Genomic DNA, 6,583 nt, shown 5'->3' with positions numbered 1-6,583 from the left:
CCCATTTCCTAAGCCAGACACTCAGGCAAGGTGGCCAGTGAGGATCACCAGGAAGGGCAGGAAAGAGATATGAACATTGATAAAATATGAGAAAGAATAGAAAAGAAAAACCTTGAACCCCTATTTGATTAACCATGTAATTAACCTGACAGATGAAAACCCTAGGACTCTGCCAGTTTCAGGGAGTGTGGCCAGTTACTCAATCAACCAGTCAGTTTCTGCTTCTAATGTTAATTCATGAGGGCAGTGGTGGTTCAGGGGTAGGTTTCTCACCTTCCGTGTGGGAGACCTGCGTTCTATTCCTGGCCAATTCCCCTCATGTGCAGCCAGCACCTCTCCGTCAGTGGAGGCTTGTGTGTAGCTATGATGCGAACACATTTCAGTGGCTCTTCGAGGCTAAGATAGACTAGGAAGAAAGGTCTTTTGATCTGCTTCCCAAAATCAGCCAGTGAAAATCCTATAGAACACAATGGTCCAATCTGCAAACCATCATGGGGATGGTGCAGGGTGGTTCTGTTGTGCATGACGTTCAGACTAGGTGGCAGCTATCGACAACAATAGCAATGGTAATTACATATATGTTCCTATAACCTTGTATAAGGGTACCTGCCCTGTGCCATGGTAGGAATTTTACATTTTATTTCTAGGGTGGTGAGAAGTCACTGGACAAAGCTGTATAATCTGATTTTTGTTCCTACAAAATTCATTTGGCTGAGGTGTCAGGGATGGATGGGGGCTCACCTCATTGCAGTTGATCATAAACTGAATATGAGATATTTCTTGAGACCTTTTGTTTTAAAAAAAAAAAAAAGCCAAAATGATGCTGGAAAGGTATATTTGGAAAAAATATTAATTTCTCAGAGTCTGAGAAATAAATGATCCCTTACTTAAAAAAAAAAGGTACCCGCCCTGCTTTTCTGATTAAAATAGGGGTGGAGGTGGCTAGAGAAAATGGCAACCTGCCACTATTTTACAACACTGCATAATTATGTAATAATTGTGAAATAATTCACTGACATGGATATGACAAGACTGTGAGTAAGGTACCATCTCAGCCCTCTGGGGGCTCAAAGGTAGTACAGGAAGAAAGGCACATGTACAAGTAACAATGATTTCAGGTTGGACCAATCAAGCCATCGCAGGCATAGAAACTCAGTGCCATGAAAGAACAGGGAAGGGAGGAAATAATTTCAAAATGCCTTTTTGTGTGTTGGGTTTTTATTTTTTTCCCTTAGAGAAAAAATATCAAATTTTTCTTTCTTATCTCCTTTAGTTAACATACCTGGTATTGACCATAGAGTAGGTGCTCAATATTTGCAGGCTGTCATTCACTTTAATGCCTGCAGGGTCTAATAACACAGCCTGCGTGTTGTAGGTACTTCGTTTTTGTTAAGTGTATGGAATAAATCATTTTCTCTCCCTTCCATCCAATTCCCTCATTCCCTTCCTGCCTTGCAAGGATGGGTAGCTGTCAATGACATCAGAAAAAAAGTTCAACTCCATGAACAATCAAGAAATTTCATTTATAAGATTAGCAAAAATTAAGAAAAATAAGATAATTCCCACCATTCGTGAGGTTGCAGGTATACACAACTTTCATAAATGGTTAAAGTGGAATAAGTATTCGTTTTGGGGGGAGGGCAATTTGACACTACTTGTCAATAGCCTTAAGAAAGCCGTTATCCTTTGGCCAAGATGTTCAAAGTCTGTGAATTTACCCTAAGGAAGTAATGACTCAGCAGTGGAAAGAATTATACAGAAAGATGATAATCACATTTTCTGTGACAGTGAAAATCAAGAACAATTTAAAAGCTAATCTCAGAGGATTGGGAAACAATTACATGATTAATACTTTGAAGCCACTTACTATGTGGTAGAAAATTATTTGAAAAAATGAAAACAAGTTAAAGATAAATTAAAAAAAATGGTGGTACAAACAATGTGTATAGCCTTAGGAAGCTAGTAAGCTGGTCTGTCACTTACTGGTTATATGATCTCATGTCATTTGACTTTTTTGTACCGGGTGGTGTAAACATTTAACAGGTTCACCTGCTAACTGAAAGGTTGGAGGATTGAGTCATGCCAGAGGCTCCTTGGAAGAAAGACCTGGTGATCTGCTTCTGAAAAATCAGTCATTGAAATTCTATGGAGCACAATTCTATTCTGATACACATGGGGTCGCCATCAGTCAGAGCTGACTTGACAGCAACTGGTGTTATTATCTGTAAAACGGGACAGGAATGATCTGGCTTGCAGGGTTGCTATAAAGATAGATATGTATGTATAGTACTTAGCCATGTGTCTGCAAGTATCAGATGCTCAGTTAACAGTACATATTATTACCCTGTTTCTGCTAAAAAAAAAAAAAAAAGACATATGTGTATTTGCACAGAAAAAGAAAGACCACTAATAATGTTATGAAAATGTTAGCAGTGTAATCTCAGACTGGTGATATTGTAGGAATTTTTATTTCCTTCTTTAGGTTTTTTCCTTTCCCCAAATTTTCTTCAATGAATATACATTAATGTTAAATAAGAAACAGAATATAAAAGAAATGGTTCTAGGCTTGCATTAAAAAATAAAAGACAGGAGGGGGGCCAAGATGGCGGACTAGGTGGACGCTCCCGCGGATCCCTCTTGCAACAAAGACTCGGAAAAACAAGGGAATCGATCACATACATAACAATCTATGAACTCTGAACAACAAGCACAGACTTAGAGACGGAGGACGAACAAATACGGGCAGACAGCGACTGTTTTCAGAACTAGGAGCCAGCGCACCAGCTGACTACTTGGAAAATCTAGTTTCCCAGTGATGGCTCGGAGACAGCAGTCCATATCAAACCACATAAAGAAACAGACCATGACAGCTTCTCCAACCCCCCAAACAAAAGAATCAAAATCTTTCCCAAATGAAGATACAATCCTGGAATTATCAGATACAGAATATAAAAAACTAATTTACAAAATGCTTAAAGATATCATGAATGAAATTAGGATAAATGCAGAAAAAGCCAAGGAACACACTGATAAAACTGTTGAAGAACTCAAAAAGATTATTCAAGAACATAGTGGAAAAATTAACAAGTTGCAAGAATCCATAGAGAGACAGCATGTAGAAATCCAAAAGATTAACAATAAAATTACAGAATTTGACAACGCAATAGAAAGTCAGAGGAGCAGACTCGAGCAATTAGAATGTAGACTGGGACTTCTGGAGGACCAGGGAAACAACACCAACATAGCTGGAAAAAAATCAGATAAAAGAATTAAAAAAAATGAAGAAACCCTAAGAATCATGTGGGACTCTATCAAGAAGGATAACTTGCGAGTGATTGGAGTCCCAGAACAGGGAGGGGGGACAGAAAACACAGAGAAAATAGTTGAAGAACTCCTGACACAAAACTTTCCTGACATCATGAAAGAAGAAAGGATATCTATCCAAGATGCTCATCGAACCCCATTTAAGATTGATCCAAAAAGAAAAACACCAAGACATATCATCATCAAACTTGCCAAAACCAAAGACAAACAGAAAATTTTAAAAGCAGCCAGGGAGAAAAGAAAGGTTTCCTTCAAGGGAGAATCAATAAGAATAAGTTCAGACTACTCAGCAGAAACTATGCAGGCAAGAAGGGAATGGGACGACATATACAGAGCACTAAACGAGAAAAACTGCCAACCAAGGATCATATATCCAGCAAAACTCTCTCTGAAATATGAAGGAGAAATTAAGATATTTACAGATAAACACAAGTTTAGAGAATTTGCAAAAACTAAACCAAGACTGCAAGAAATGCTAAAGGAGATTGTTTGGCCTGATGACCAATAATATCAGGTACCAGCACAATACAAGGTCACAAAACAGAACGTCCTGATATCAACGCAACTCAAACAGAGAAAGCACAAAAAAAAACAAATTAAGACTAATTCTAAAAAATAAATAAATAAACAAAATAATACACACAACAGGAAATCATGGAAATCAATAGCTAAACGATCAAAATAATCAAAAAGAGGGACTAAATATAGGAGGCATTGAACTGCCAGATGGAGAGTGATACAAGGCGAAATAGAAGGATACAAGTTAGGGTTTTACTTAGAAAAATAGGGGTAAATAAAAAGGTAACCACAAAAAGGAATATCAATTCCATAACTCAAGAAAAAAGCCAAGAAAAACGTAACGACTCAATAAACACAAAGTTAAACATTATGAAAATGAGGATCTCACAAGCTACTAAGAAAAACGTCTCAGCACAAAAAAGCATGTGGAAAAATGAAATGGCCAACAACACACATAAAAAGGCATCAAAATGACAGCACTAAAAACTTACTTATCTATAATTACGCTGAATGTAAATGGACTAAATGCACCAATAAAGAGACAGAGAGTCACGGACTGGATAAAAAAACACGATCCATCTATATGCTGCCTACAAGAGACACACCTTAGACTTAGAGACACAAACAAACTAAAACTCAAAGGATGGAAAAAAGTATATCAAGCAAACAATAAGCAAAAAAGAAGAGGAGTAGCAATATTAATTTCTGACAAAATAGACTTTAGACTTAAATCCGCCACAAAGGATAAAGAAGGACACTATATAATGATAAAAGGGACAATTGATCAGGAAGACATAACCATATTAAATATTTATGCACCTAATGACAGGGCTGCAAGATACATAAATCAAATTTTAACAGAATTGAAAAGTGAGATAGACACCTCCACATATATAGTAGGAGACTTCAACACACCACTTTCGGAGAAGGACAGGACATCCAGTAAGAAGCTCAATAGAGACACGGAAGACCTACTTACAACAATCAACCAACTTGACCTCATTGACTTATACAGAACTCTCCACCCAACTGCTGCAAAATATACTTTTTTTTCTAGCGCACATGGAACATTCTCTAGAATAGACCACATATTAGGGCATAAAACAAATCTTTGCAGAATCCAAAACATCGAAATATTACAAAGCATCTTCTCAGACCACAAGGCAATGAAGCTAGAAATCAATAACAGAAAAACTAGGGAAAAGAAATCAAATACTTGGAAAATGAACAATACCCTCCTGAAAAAAGACTGGGTTATAGAAGACATCAAGGAGGGAATAAGGAAATTCTTAGAAAGCAACGAGAATGAAAATACTTCCTATCAAAACCTCTGGGACACAGCAAAAGCAGTGCTCAGAGGCCAATTTATATCGATAAATGCACACATACAAAAAGAAGAAAGAGACAAAATCAGAGAACTGTCCCGACAACTTGAGCAAATAGAAAGTGAGCAACAAAAGAATCCATCAGGCACCAGAAGAAAACAAATAATAAAAATTAGAGCTGAACTAAATGAATTAGAGAACAGAAAAACAATTGAAAGAATTAACAAAGCCAAAAGCTGGTTCTTTGAAAAAATTAACAAAATTGATAAACCATTGGCTAGACTGACTAAAGAAAAACAGGAAAGGAAACAAATAACCCGAATAAGAAACGAGAAGGACCACATCACAACAGAACCAAATGAAATCAAAAGAATCATATCAGATTACTACATAAAATTGTACTCTAACAAATTTGAAAACCTAGAAGAAATGGATAAATTCTTGGAACAACACTACTTACCTAAACTAACACATACAGAAGTAGGACAACTAAATAGACCCATAACAAAAAAAGAGATTGAAATGGTAATCAAAAAACTCCCAACAAAAAAAAGTCCTGGCCCAGATGGCTTCACTGCAGAGTTCTACCAAACCTTCAGAGAAGACTTAACACCATTACTATTGAAGGTATTTCAAAGTATAGAAAAAGACGGAATACTACCCAACTCATTCTATGAAGCCACCATCTCCCTGATACCAAAACCAGGTAAAGACATTACAAAAAAAGAAAATTTTAGACCTATATCCCTCATGAACATAGATGCAAAAATCCTTAATAAAATTCTAGCCAATAGAATCCAACAACACATCAAAAAAATAATTCACCCTGATCAAGTGGGATTTATACCAGGTATGCAAGGCTGGTTTAATATCAGAAAAACCATTAATGTAATCCATCACATAAATAAAACAAAAGACAAAAACCACATGATCTTATCAATTGATGCAGAAAAGGCATTTGACAAAGTCCAACACCCATTTATGATAAAAACTCTCACCAAAATAGGAATTGAAGGAAAATTCCTCAACATAATAAAGGGCATATATGCAAAGCCAACGGCCAATATCACTCTAAATGGAGAGAACCTGAAAGCATTTCCCTTGAGAACGGGAACCAGACAAGGATGCCCTTTATCACCGCTCTTATTCAACATCGTACTTGAAGTCCTAGCCAGGGCAATTAGGCTAGACAAAGAAATAAAGGGTATTCAGATTGGTAAGGAGGAAGTAAAGCTATCACTATTTGCAGATGACATGATCGTATACATGGAAAACCCTAAGAAATCCTCCAGAAAACTACTGAAACTAATAGAAGAGTTTGGAAGAGTCTCAGGATATAAAATAAACATACAAAAATCACTTGGATTCCTCTACATCAACAAAAAGAACACCGAAGAGGAAATAACCAAATCAAT

This window comes from Loxodonta africana, chromosome 15 (assembly GCF_030014295.1).
Source record: "Loxodonta africana isolate mLoxAfr1 chromosome 15, mLoxAfr1.hap2, whole genome shotgun sequence".
Taxonomy (NCBI): domain Eukaryota; kingdom Metazoa; phylum Chordata; class Mammalia; order Proboscidea; family Elephantidae; genus Loxodonta; species Loxodonta africana.
The sequence above is the reverse complement of the archived record's forward strand: the minus strand, read 5'-3'. Positions refer to the sequence as shown.